General features: G+C 48.5%; 1 long non-coding RNA gene across 25 annotated transcripts; it reads left to right on the top strand.

Annotated features, from left to right (window-relative positions):
• The first annotated feature begins 11311 nt into the window (after window positions 1–11311).
• Window positions 11312–14117, top strand: LOC127908705 (uncharacterized). Of its 25 annotated transcripts, none has more exons than XR_008068124.1 (5): window positions 11312–12478; window positions 12598–13543; window positions 13648–13752; window positions 13858–14010; window positions 14062–14117. It is a non-coding gene; the product is annotated as an uncharacterized LOC127908705 (long non-coding RNA). The 25 variants fall into 25 exon arrangements; XR_008068127.1 differs by having other exon boundaries at window positions 11312–12082; window positions 12155–12478; window positions 13858–14107; XR_008068117.1 differs by having other exon boundaries at window positions 11312–12082; window positions 12119–12478; window positions 13858–14107.
• Window positions 14118–14231: the final 114 nt, after the last annotated feature.

The following is a 14231-nucleotide window of genomic DNA, read 5'->3' as shown; positions in this document are numbered from 1 at the left end:
GACTGTTTTCTCTGCTACCGCACGGCGGTACCGGAGCGGCAAGTCTAGGACCAAAAGGCTCCTTAACAGCTTCTACCCCCTGTATATAGCCTCCACATTGACTCTGTACCGGTACCCCCTGTATATAGCCTCCACATTGACTCTGTACCGTAATACCTTGTATATAGCCTCCACATTGACTCTGTACCGGTACCCCCTGTATATAGCCTCCACATTGACTCTGTACCGGTACCCCTGTATATAGCCTCCACATTGACTCTGTACCGGTGCCCCCTGTATATAGCCTCCACATTGACTCTGTACCGGTGCCCCTGTATATAGCCTCCACATTGACTCTGTACCGGTACCCCTGTATATAGCCTCCACATTGACTCTGTACCGGTACCCCTGTATATAGCCTCCACATTGACTCTGTACCGGTGCCCCCTGTATATAGCCTCCACATTGACTCTATACCACTACCCCTGTATATAGCCTCCACATTGACTCTATACCACTACCCCTGTATATAGCCCCCACATTGACTCTGTACCGTAATACCCTGTATATAGCCTCCACATTGACTCTGTACCGTAATACCCTGTATATAGCCTCCACATTGACTCTATACCACTACCCCTGTATATAGCCTCCACATTGACTCTATACCACTACCCCCTGTATATAGCCTCCACATTGACTCTGTACCGTAATACCCTGTATATAGCCTCCACATTGACTCTGTACCGTAATACCCTGTATATAGCCTCCACATTGACTCTGTACCATAATACCCTGTATATAGCCTCCACATTGACTCTATACCACTACCCCTGTATATAGCCTCCACATTGACTCTGTACCGGTACCCCCTGTATATAGCCTCCACATTGACTCTATACCACTACCCCTGTATATAGCCTCCACATTGACTCTGTACTGGTACTCCCCTGTATATAGCCTCCACATTGACTCTGTACCGGTGCCCCCTGTATATAGCCTCCACATTGACTCTATACCACTACCCCTGTATATAGCCTCCACATTGACTCTGTACTGGTACTCCCTGTATATAGCCTCCACATTGACTCTGTACCGGTGCCCCTGTATATAGCCTCCACATTGACTCTGTACCGGTGCCCCCTGTATATAGCCTCCACATTGACTCTGTACCACTACCCCCTGTATATAGCCTCCACATTGACTCTGTACCGGTGCCCCCTGTATATAGCCTCCACATTGACTCTGTACCGGTGCCCCCTGTATATAGCCTCCACATTGACTCTGTACCGGTACCCCTGTATATAGCCTCCACATTGACTCTGTACCGGTGCCCCCTGTATATAGCCTCCACATTGACTCTGTACCGGTGCCCCTGTATATAGCCTCCACATTGACTCTGTACCGGTACCCCTGTATATAGCCTCCACATTGACTCTGTACCGGTGCCCCCTGTATATAGCCTCCACATTGACTCTATACCACTACCCCTGTATATAGCCTCCACATTGACTCTATACCACTACCCCTGTATATAGCCTCCACATTGACTCTGTACCGTAATACCCTGTATATAGCCTCCACATTGACTCTGTACCGTAATACCCTGTATATAGCCTCCACATTGACTCTATACCACTACCCCTGTATATAGCCTCCACATTGACTCTGTACCGGTACCCCTGTATATAGCCTCCACATTGACTCTGTACCGGTACCCCTGTATATAGCCTCCACATTGACTCTGTACCGGTACCCCCTGTATATAGCCTCCACATTGACTCTGTACCGGTACCCCTGTATATAGCCTCCACATTGACTCTGTACCGGTACCCCTGTATATAGCCTCCACATTGACTCTGTACCGGTGCCCCTGTATATAGCCTCCACATTGACTCTGTACCGGTACCCCTGTATATAGCCTCCACATTGACTCTGTACCGGTGCCCCTGTATATAGCCTCCACATTGACTCTGTACCGGTGCCCCTGTATATAGCCTCCACATTGACTCTGTACCGGTGCCCCTGTATATAGCCTCCACATTGACTCTGTACCGGTGCCCCCTGTATATAGCCTCCACATTGACTCTGTACCGGTGCCCCTGTATATAGCCTCCACATTGACTCTGTACCGGTGCCCCTGTATATAGCCTCCACATTGACTCTGTACCGGTGCCCCTGTATATAGCCTCCACATTGACTCTGTACCGGTACCCCTGTATATAGCCTCCACATTGACTCTGTACCGGTGCCCCTGTATATAGCCTCCACATTGACTCTGTACCGGTGCCCCTGTATATAGCCTCCACATTGACTCTGTACCGGTGCCCCTGTATATAGCCTCCACATTGACTCTGTACCGGTACCCCTGTATATAGCCTCCACATTGACTCTGTACCGGTACCCCTGTATATAGCCTCCACATTGACTCTGTACCGGTACCCCTGTATATAGCCTCCACATTGACTCTGTACCGGTACCCCTGTATATAGCCTCCACATTGACTCTGTACCGGTGCCCCCTGTATATAGCCTCCACATTGACTCTGTACCGGTGCCCCTGTATATAGCCTCCACATTGACTCTGTACCGGTACCCCTGTATATAGCCTCCACATTGACTCTGTACCGTAACACCCTGTATATAGCCTCCACATTGACTCTGTACCGGTACCCCCTGTATATAGCCTCCACATTGACTCTGTACCGGTACCCCTGTATATAGCCTCCACATTGACTCTGTACCGGTACCCCTGTATATAGCCTCCACATTGACTCTGTACCAGTACCCCTGTATATAGCCTCCACATTGACTCTGTACCGGTGCCCCTGTATATAGCCTCCACATTGACTCTGTACCGGTGCCCCTGTATATAGCCTCCACATTGACTCTGTACCGGTACCCCTGTATATAGCCTCCACATTGACTCTGTACCGTAACACCCTGTATATAGCCTCCACATTGACTCTGTACCGGTACCCCTGTATATAGCCTCCACATTGACTCTGTACCGGTGCCCCTGTATATAGCCTCCACATTGACTCTGTACCGGTGCCCCTGTATATAGCCTCCACATTGACTCTGTACCGGTGCCCCTGTATATAGCCTCCACATTGACTCTGTACCGGTACCCCTGTATATAGCCTCCACATTGACTCTGTACCGGTGCCCCTGTATATAGCCTCCACATTGACTCTGTACCGGTGCCCCTGTATATAGCCTCCACATTGACTCTGTACCGGTGCCCCTGTATATAGCCTCCACATTGACTCTGTACCGGTACCCCTGTATATAGCCTCCACATTGACTCTGTACCGGTGCCCCTGTATATAGCCTCCACATTGACTCTGTACCGGTGCCCCTGTATATAGCCTCCACATTGACTCTATACCACTACCCCTGTATATAGCCTCCACATTGACTCTGTACCGTAATACCCTGTATATAGCCTCCACATTGACTCTGTACCGTAATACCCTGTATATAGCCTCCACATTGACTCTGTACCGTAACACCCTGTATATAGCCTCCACATTGACTCTGTACCGGTACCCCCTGTATATAGCCTCCACACTGACTCTGTACCGTAATACCCTGTATATAGCCTCCACATTGACTCTGTACCGTAATACCCTGTATATAGCCTCCACATTGACTCTGTACCGTAACACCCTGTATATAGCCTCCACATTGACTCTGTACCGGTACCCCCTGTATATAGCCTCCACATTGACTCTGTACCATAACACCCTGTATATAGTCTCCACATTGACTCTGTACCATAACACCCTGTATATAGTCTCTACATTGACTCTGTACCGTAACACCCTGTATATAGCCTTCACATTGACTCTGTACCGTAACACCCTGTATATAGCCTCCACATTGACTCTGTACCGTAACACCCTGTATATAGCCTCCACATTGACTCTGTACCATAACACCCTGTATATAGTCTCCACATTGACTCTGTACCGTAACACCCTGTATATAGCCTCCACATTGACTCTGTACCGTAACACCCTGTATATAGCCTCCACATTGACTCTGTACCGGTACCCCTGTATATAGCCTCCACATTGACTCTGTACCGGTACCCCTGTATATAGCCTCCACATTGACTCTGTACCGGTACCCCCTGTATATAGCCTCCACATTGACTCTGTACCGGTGCCCCTGTATATAGCCTCCACATTGACTCTGTACCGGTGCCCCTGTATATAGCCTCCACATTGACTCTGTACCGGTACCCCCTGTATATAGCCTCCACATTGACTCTGTACCGTAACACCCTGTATATAGCCTCCACATTGACTCTGTACCGGTACCCCTGTATATAGCCTCCACATTGACTCTGTACCGGTGCCCCCTGTATATAGCCTCCACATTGACTCTGTACCGGTGCCCCCTGTATATAGCCTCCACATTGACTCTGTACCGGTGCCCCTGTATATAGCCTCCACATTGACTCTGTACCGGTACCCCTGTATATAGCCTCCACATTGACTCTGTACCGGTGCCCCTGTATATAGCCTCCACATTGACTCTGTACCGGTGCCCCTGTATATAGCCTCCACATTGACTCTGTACCGGTGCCCCTGTATATAGCCTCCACATTGACTCTGTACCGGTACCCCTGTATATAGCCTCCACATTGACTCTGTACCGGTGCCCCTGTATATAGCCTCCACATTGACCTCCACATTGACTCGTACCGGTGCCCCTGTATATAGCCTCCACATTGACTCTATACCACTACCCCTGTATATAGCCTCCACATTGACTCTGTACCGGTACCCCTGTATATAGCCTTCACATTGACTCTGTACCGTAACACCCTGTATATAGCCTCCACATTGACTCTGTACCGTAATACCCTGTATATAACCTCCACATTGACTCTGTACCGTAATACCCTGTATATAGCCTCCACATTGACTCTGTACCGTAACACCCTGTATATAGCCTCCACATTGACTCTGTACCGGTACCCCTGTATATAGCCTCCACATTGACTCAGTACCGTAATACCCTGTATATAGCCTCCACATTGACTCTGTACCGTAACACCCTGTATATAGCCTCCACATTGACTCTGTACCGTAACACCCTGTATATAGCCTCCACATTGACTCTGTACCGGTACCCCTGTATATAGCCTCCACATTGACTCAGTACCGTAACACCCTGTATATAGCCTCCATATTGACTCTGTACTGTAACACCCTGTATATAGCCTCCACATTGACTCTGTACTGTAACACCCTGTATATAGCCTCCATATTGACTCTGTACCGTAACACCCTGTATATAGCCTCTACATTGACTCTGTACTGTAACACCCTGTATATAGCCTCCACATTGACTCTGTACCGTAACACCCTGTATATAGCCTCCACATTGACTCTGTACCGTAATACCCTGTATATAGCCTCCACATTGACTCTGTACCGTAACACCCTGTATATAGCCTCCACATTGACTCTGTACCGTAATACCCTGTATATAGCCTCCACATTGACTCTGTACCGTAATACCCTGTATATAGCCTCCACATTGACTCTGTACCGTAATACCCTGTATATAGCCTCCACATTGACTCTGTACCGTAACACCCTGTATATAGCCTCCACATTGACTCTGTACCGTAATACCCTGTATATAGCCTCCACATGGACTCTGTACCGTAATACCCTGTATATAGTCTCGTTATTCTTATTGTGTTACTTTTTAGTGTTATTGTTTTTACTTTAGTCTACTTGGTAAATATTTTCTTCACTTTTCTTGAACTGCACTGTTGGTTAAAGGCTTGTAGTAAGCATTTCACGGTACGGTCTACACTTGTTGTATTCGGCGCATGTGACAAAGTTTGTTTTGATTTGATTAAAATATGAATAGAAACAGGGTAACTGCATTAGACTGATTGCATTCGAATAAGTTCTCAAACATACTTCACAATTCCAGTTTCATACTCTGGGGAATGAAGAGCTGTGTTCAACTTGTGAGATTTACTGAATGTATGAGCATAGCAGCATAGCATACCTTTAAATAGAGGCAGTTCATTCTTTATACTGAACAAGTATCTTATGTTTCACAGAGTCGTGGCTGAACGAGGACATGAATAACATACAGCTGGTCGGGTTATACACTGTATCGGCAGGATAGAACAGCAGCCTCTGGTAAGACAAGGGGAGGCGGTCTATGTATATTTGTAAACAACAGCTGGTGCACGATATCTAAGGAAGTCAAGGTTTTGCTCGCCTGAGGTAGAGAATCTCATGATAACCCGTAGACCACACTATTTACCAAGAGATTTCATCTATATTCTTCGTGGGTGTCTATTTACAACCACAAATCGATGCTGGCACCAATATGGCACTCTGTATACTGCTGTATACGGCAAACAGGACAACACTCCAGGCCACCACAAACAGATGCTGGTACTAAGACTGTACTCAATGAGCTGTATAAGGCCATAAGCAAACAGGAAAACGCTCATCCAGAGGTGGCGCTCCTAGTGGCCGGGGACTGTAATGCAGGGAAACTTAAATAAGTTTTTATCTCATTGCTACCATCATGTTAGATGTGCAAACAGAGAGAGAAAACTCTCGACCACCTTTACTCCAAATCAAATGTATTTATGTAGCCCTTCAGACGTCAGCTGATATCTCAAAGTGCTGTAAAAAAACCCAGCCTAAAACCCCAAACAGCAAGCAATGCAGGTGTAGAAGCACAGTGGCTAGGAAAAACTCCCTAGAAAGGCAAAAACCTAGGAAGAAACCTAGAGAGGAACCAGGCTATGAGGGGTGGCCAGTCCTCTTCTGGCTGTGCCGGGTGGAGATTATAACAGAACATGGCCAAGATGTTCAAATGTTCATAAATGACCAGCATGGTCAAATAATAATAATCACAGGCAGAACAGTTGAAACTGGAGCAGCAGCACAGCCAGGTGGACTGGGGACAGCAAGGAGTCTTCATGCCAGGTAGTCCTGAGGCATGGTCCTAGGGCTCAGGTCCTCCGAGAGAGAGAAAGAAAGAGAGAATTAGAGAAAGCACACATAAATTCACACAGGACACCGGATAAGACAGGAAGTAATCCAGATAAAACAAACTGACCCTAGCCCCCCGACACATAAACTACTGCAGCATAAATACTGGAGGCTGAGACTCCACACACAGAGACGCATACACAGCTCTCCCTTGCCCTCCATTTTGCAAATCTGACCATAATTATATCCTCATGATTCCTGCTTACAAGCAAAAACTAAAGTGGGAAGCACCTGTGACCCGGTCAATAAAAAAGTGGTCAGATGAAGCAGATGCTAAGCTACAGGACAGTTTTGCTATCACAGACTGGAATATGTTCCGGGATTGAGGAGTACACCACATCAGTCACTGTCTTCATCAATAAGAATATCAATGACGTCGTCCCCACAGTGACTGTACGTACATACCCCAACCAGAAGCCATGGATTACAGGCAACATCCACACTGAGCTAAAGGGTAGAGCTGAGGCTTTAAAGGAACGGACTCTAACTCGGAAGCTTATAAAACATCCCGCTACGCCCTCCGACGAACCATCAAACAGGCAAAGCGTCAATACAGGACTAAGATCGAGTCGTACTACACCGGCTCTGACACTCGTCGGATATGGCAGGGCTTGCAAACTATTACAGACTTCAAGGGGAAGCACAGCCGAGAGCTTCCCAGTGACACGAGCCTACCGGATGAGCTAAACTACCTCTATGCTCGCTTCGAGGCAAATAACGCTGAAACACGCATGAGAGCACCAGCTGTTCCGGATGACTGCGTGATCACGCTCTCCGCAGCCGATGTGAGTAAGAACTTTAAACAGGTCAACATTCACAAGGCCGCAGGGCCAGATGGATTACCAGGACATGTACTGTGAACAGGCACTGACCAACTAGCAAGTGTCTTCACTGACATTTTCAATCTCTCCCTGTCCGAGTCTGTAATACCAACATGTTTAGCAGACCTCCATAGTCCCTGTGCCCAAGAACACGAAGGCAACCTGCCTAAATGACTAGCGACCCGTAGCACTCACGTCTGTAGCCATGAAGTGCTTTGAAAGGCTGGTCATGGCTCACATCAAGACCATCATCCCAGAAACCCTAGACCCACTCCAATTTGCATACCGCCCCAACAGATCCACAGATGATGCAATCTCCATTGCACTCCACACTGCCCTTTCCCACCTGGACAAAAGGAACAACGACAGTGGGGAGAACAAGTATTTGATAAACTGCTGATTTTGCAGGTTTTCCTACTTACAAAGCATGTAGAGGTCTGTAATTTGTATCATAGTTACACTTCAACGGTGAGAGACGGAATCTAAAACAAAAATCCAGAAAATCACATTGTATGATTTTTAAGTAATGAATTAGGGGTATATAACAACACATCCGCCACGCTGATCCTCAACACAAGGGCCCCTCAGGGGTGCGTGCTCAGTCCCCTCCTGTACTCCCTGTTCACTCATGACTACATGGCCAGGCACGACTCCAACACCATCATTAAGTTTTCTGACGACACAACATTGGTAGGCCTGATCACCGACAACGACGAGACAGTCTATAGTTAGGTCAGAGACCTGGCCGTGTAGTGCCAGGACAACAACCTCTCCCTCAACGTGATCAAGACTAAGGAGATGATTGTGGACTACAGGAAAAAGAGGACCGAGCACACATTCTCATCGATGGGGCTGCAGTGGAGCAGGTTGAGAGCTTCCACATCACCAACAAACTAACATGGTCCAAGCACACCAAGACAGCCAAAGATGGCTCGACAAAACCTATTCCCCCTCAGGAAACTGAAAAGATTTGGCATGGGATTTGGCATGGGTCCTCAGATCCTCAAAAGGTTCTACAGCTGCACCATCGAGAGCATGTTGGTTGCATCGCTGCCTGTTATGGCAACTGCTCGGCCTCCGACTGACTGCAAGGCACTACAGAGGGTAGTGCAAACAGCCCAGTACATCACCAGGGCCAAGCTTCCTGCCATCCAGGACCTCTATACCACTTGGTGTCAGAGGAGGGCCCTAAAAATTGTCAAAGACTCCAGCCACCCTGGTCATAGACTGTTCTCTCTGCTACCGCACAGCAAGTGTGCTAAGTCTAGGTCCAAGAGGCTTCTCAACAGCTTCTACCCCCAAGCCATAAGACTTCTGAACATCTTGTCAAATGTTTTTCTATTTGCATTGCCCTCCATCCCTTCTTTATACTCACTGCTGTCATCTATGCATAGTCACTTCAATAACTCTACCTACATGTACATATTACCTTAAATAACCGGTGCCCCCACACATTAACTCTGTATTGGTACCCCCCTGTATATAGTCTCGTTATTTCACTGCTGCTCTTTAATTACTTGTTACTTCTATTTCTTATCTGTATTTTTTGAAACGGCATTGTTGGTTAGGGGCTCGTAAGTAAGGTCACCTGTTGTATTCGGCGCATGTGACTAATAACATTAGATTTGAAAACCCACATGGACTAGCTTAGTGATGTAATTTACTCTCGCTCCGGGATGGGACATTGTTTTTTGCACCAGGAACAACTCTTACAGAGCTGCCCAAAATCACAGATAAGGACAAGGAAATCTGCCCACGCTTCACAGGATGGTGCCACCGACAGATGGAGAAGCCCCGCTCGATCCAGAGCCGGGACGGAAGATTGCCGACGTCGACTTCAAAATCGTAGGGGAAGGAGTAGGAGTAGGCCGCAGACACAGGTACCGCCAGTGGCAAAGGTGCAGGAGGATCAGGCTCCAGGGGGGCGAACAGGAGGATCAGGCTCCAGGGGGGCGAACAGGAGGATCAGGCTCCAGGGTGGCGAACAACTATTTACATTTACATTTAAGTCATTTAGCAGACGCTCTTATCCAGAGCGACTTACAAATTGGTGCATTCACCTTATGACATCCAGTGGAACAGCCACTTTACAATAGTGCATCTAAATCTTAAAAGGGGGGTGAGAAGGATTACTTATCCTATCCTAGGTATTCCTTAAAGAGGTGGGGTTTCAGGTGTCTCCGGAAGGTGGTGATTGACTCCGCTGTCCTGGCGTCGTGAGGGAGTTTGTTCCACCATTGGGGGCCAGAGCAGCGAACAGTTTTGACTGGGCTGAGCGGGAACTGTACTTCCTCAGTGGTAGGGAGGCGAGCAGGCCAGAGGTGGATGAACGCAGTGCCCTTGTTTGGGTGTAGGGCCTGATCAGAGCCTGGAGGTACTGAGGTGCCGTTCCCCTCACAGCTCCGTAGGCAAGCACCATGGTCTTGTAGCGGATGCGAGCTTCAACTGGAAGCCAGTGGAGAGAGCGGAGGAGTTGTTGTTTTTGTTGTTTCTATCCGTTCTTGGCCTCTCGTTGGGAGTTTGAACTGCTTTGCGGGAGGCCACTGTCTTCGGCTTCCACGGCTCGTTACATGCAACCATCGTTGATAACCATGCTCCTCTTGCTGTGCTCCTTTGACTCCTCTGTCAAATGGGGGACGCGACCGGGAGGCTCAAGGTTTATACGCTTGAGGTAGCTTCTTTGATCACGTAGGTTGCCAGCCTACGTTAGAAACTGGGGAAAAGCAGAGTGGGAATGTTTACCTTTTCTACACCGGTGGCTGGACGACGTTTGCTCATGCTGGATGCATCTCCGTCTTGTCGTTTATCATTATCCAACTGGCCGGTGTTGCCTTGAGTTTCTTTGCCAGGGGAGCCATCTTCTAGCCACCGGTGTAGAAAACGTAAACATTCCCACTCTGCTTTTCCCCAGTTTCTAACGTAGGCTGGCAACCTACGTGATCAAAGAAGCTACCTCAAGCGTATAAACCTTGAGCCTCCCGGTCGTGTCCATCTGCGACAAAGCCTGGGCGCGAACCCAGAGTCTCTGGTGGCACAGCTAGCGCTGCGATGCAGTGCCCTAGACCACTGCGCCACCCGGGAGGCTTGGGCCTCTAAGACTTAACGGCACGAGCACGGCAAGGACGACTGTCTCCAGGAAATATCCCGCCATCACAGGATCCTTCTGAGTCTATGTAGGGACCTGATTAAAACAGAAGAGCTGATTTAATTTCATTATCATCTCGTTACTGTATGTTTTTTTTATTGTACTTTTTTTTTTAACACCGCATGTTTTTCCTTCTCCTTTTTGGATCCGTTTATCCACCTGTACAGTAGGTGGCGGAATGCACATATCATTGTTGCGAACGGCATTCTATCAAAGAAGAAGAACAGCAGCAGCTCTGGACGTCGTTAATCACGTTGTAATGTTATTTTGAAAGGAACGTCCCTACGTCGTGACGGATAAGTAATGCGTCAGAGCATACCGGAACTGCCTTTGGAAACTGGTGCTTTGGAAACCGCATCGGTATCAATCGTCCCATCCTAGTAACGAGCCGTGTGGTTGCGTCAACCTTGCTGTCAAGTTGGGTCGTAACAAAATGTGAAGAGATCTAGCTAACGATGTGATTAATATATAGTTAGCAAATAACCAACGTCTTATTGGTCAAACAAGGGATCTTTTTTTGCCAGGTATTTCGTATGGAAACATACCGAGGATATTAATGTTTACGATAGCATGCCAGTCAGCTAGCTTGCTAACGTTTAGTTATTTGGGCACGTTTACAAATAATGTCAGTTTACTAAACTAGCTCAGTAGCTGGTACAGTTGTCAACGGATTAGCCTTATGCTAACAATCTAGCTAATATCGTTCTGAGGTAGACAAGAAGGTTTAAGCTTTAGGTCAATAAAATTATAAGTTATATATGTTAACGTTAGTTAGTTAATGAGTTACTAGTCACATTTTTGTCACTAGCGAAATACATGTGCTTCTAGTTCCGACAATGCAGCAATAACCAACGAGTAATCTAACCTAACAATTCCACAACAACTACCTCATACACACAAGTGTAAAGGAATTAATAAGAATATGTACATAAAGATATATGAATGAGTGATGGCCGTGCGGTATTGGCAAGATGCAGTAGATTGTATAGAATACAGTATATACATATTGGGAGGCAGGTAGCCTAGTGGTTAGAGAGTTGGACCGGGAGGCAGGTAGCCTAGTGGTTAGAGAGTTGGACCGGGAGGCAGGTAGCCTAGTGGTTAGAGAGTTGGACCGGGAGGCAGGTAGCCTAGTGGTCAGAGAGTTGGACCGGGAGATAGGTAGCCTAGTGGTCAGAGAGTTGGACCGGGAGGCAGGTAGCCTAGTGGTTAGAGAGTTGGACCGGGAGGCAGGTAGCCTAGTGGTTAGAGAGTTGGACCGGGAGGCAGGTAGCCTAGTGGTTAGAGAGTTGGACCGGGAGGCAGGTAGCCTAGTGGTTAGAGAGTTGGACCGGGAGGCAGGTAGCCTAGTGGTTAGAGAGTTGGACCGGGAGGCAGGTAGCCTAGTGGTTAGAGAGTTGGACCGGGAGGCAGGTAGCCTAGTGGTTAGAGAGTTGGACCGGGAGGCAGGTAGCCTAGTGGTTAGAGAGTTGGACCGGGAGGCAGGTAGCCTAGTGGTCAGAGAGTTGGGCCGGGACCGTGGTTAGAGATAGGTAGCCTAGTGGTCAGAGATTTGGACCTGGAGGCAGGTAGCCCAGTGGTTAGAGAGTTGGGCCGGGAGGCAGGTAGCCTAGTGGTTAGAGAGTTGGACCGGGAGGCAGGTAGCCCAGTGGTCAGAGCGTTGGACCAGTTGGACCGGGAGGCAGGTAGCCTAGTGGTTAGAGAGTTGGGCCGGGATGCAGGAAGCCTAGTGGTCAGAGAGTTGGACCAGTTGGACCGGGAGGCAGGTAGCCTAGTGGTTAGAGAGTTGGGCCGGGATGCAGGTAGCCTAGTGGTTAGAGAGTTGGACCAGTTGGACCGGGAGGCAGGTAGCCTAGAGGTTAGAGAGTTGGACCAGTTGGACCGGGAGGCAGGTAGCCTAGTGGTCAGAGAGTAGGTCCGGGATGCAGGAAGCCCAGTGGTCAGAGAGTTGTGCCGGGATGCAGGAAGCCTTCTGATACTTTACCAGTGAGGAACTCGGAGCTACGTGTTTAAAAGTCTGAAATGTCATAGTTCCTAGTTGTCTTGAATGCGGCATTTCTGCAATCTTAATCACTTCCATAATTCTTGACTCATTGAATATTCATGAGTACATGTTGCGGAAGTGACAGATTGGATTGATCAACATAGTCTTTGCATAGTCTTTGCATACAGATAGTCAATGTGCCATTTCTATAATGGAACCAACTATATTTGTTCAGGGTTGTTCACTCTCTGATGTAAATTGTCAATGATAAGGTAGCCTAATTGGGAAATGGCCAGGTAGCCTAATTGGGAAATGGCCAGGTAGCCTAATTGGGAATTGGCCAGGTAGCCTAACTGGGAAATGGCCAGGTAGCCTAACTGGGAAATGGCCAGGTAGCCTAACTGGGAAATGGCCAGGTAGCCTAACTGGGAAATGGCCAGGTAGCCTAACTGGGAAATGGCCAGGTAGCCTAACTGGGAAATGGCCAGGTAGCCTAACTGGGAAATGGCCAGGTAGCCTAACTGGGAAATGGCCAGGTGGTAGCCTAACTGGGAAATGGCCAGGTGGTAGCCTAACCCAGGTGGCCTAACTGGGAAATGGCCAGGTAAACTGGGAAATGGCCAGGTAACTGGGAAATGGCCAGGTAGCCGCCTAACTGGGAAATGGCCAGGTAGCCTAACTGGGAAATGGCCAGGTAGCCGCCTAACTGGGAAATGGCCAGGTAGCCGCCTAACTGGGAAATGGCCAGGTAGCCGCCTAACTGGGAAATGGCCAGGTAGCCTAACTGGGAAATGGCCAGGTAGTAGCCTAACTGGGAAATGGCCAGGTAGCCGCCTAACTGGGAAATGGCCAGGTAGCAGCCTAACTGGGAAATGGCCAGGTAGCCGCCTAACTGGGAAATGGCCAGGTAGCCGCCTAACTGGGAAATGGCCAGGTAGCCGCCTAACTGGGAAATGGCCAGGTAGCCTAACTGGGAAATGGCCAGGTAGCCTAACTGGGAAATGGCCAGGTAGCCTAACTGGGAAATGGCCAGGTAGCCTAACTGGGAAATGGCCAGGTGGTAGCCTAACTGGGAAATGGCCAGGTGGTAGCCTAACTGGGAAATGGCCAGGTGGTAGCCTAACTGGGAAATGGCCAGGTTTGGGAAATGGCCATTTAAATTACTAACAAATTAGCCGCCTACAAATGGCCAGGTAGCCGCCTAACTGTAAGCCGCCTAACTGGGAAATGGCCAGGTAGCCTAACTGGGAGGTT

This window comes from Oncorhynchus keta, chromosome 1, assembly GCF_023373465.1.
Source record: "Oncorhynchus keta strain PuntledgeMale-10-30-2019 chromosome 1, Oket_V2, whole genome shotgun sequence".
Taxonomy (NCBI): domain Eukaryota; kingdom Metazoa; phylum Chordata; class Actinopteri; order Salmoniformes; family Salmonidae; genus Oncorhynchus; species Oncorhynchus keta.
Note: the sequence above shows the minus strand (reverse complement) of the source record. Positions and strands in the feature narration are given on the sequence as shown.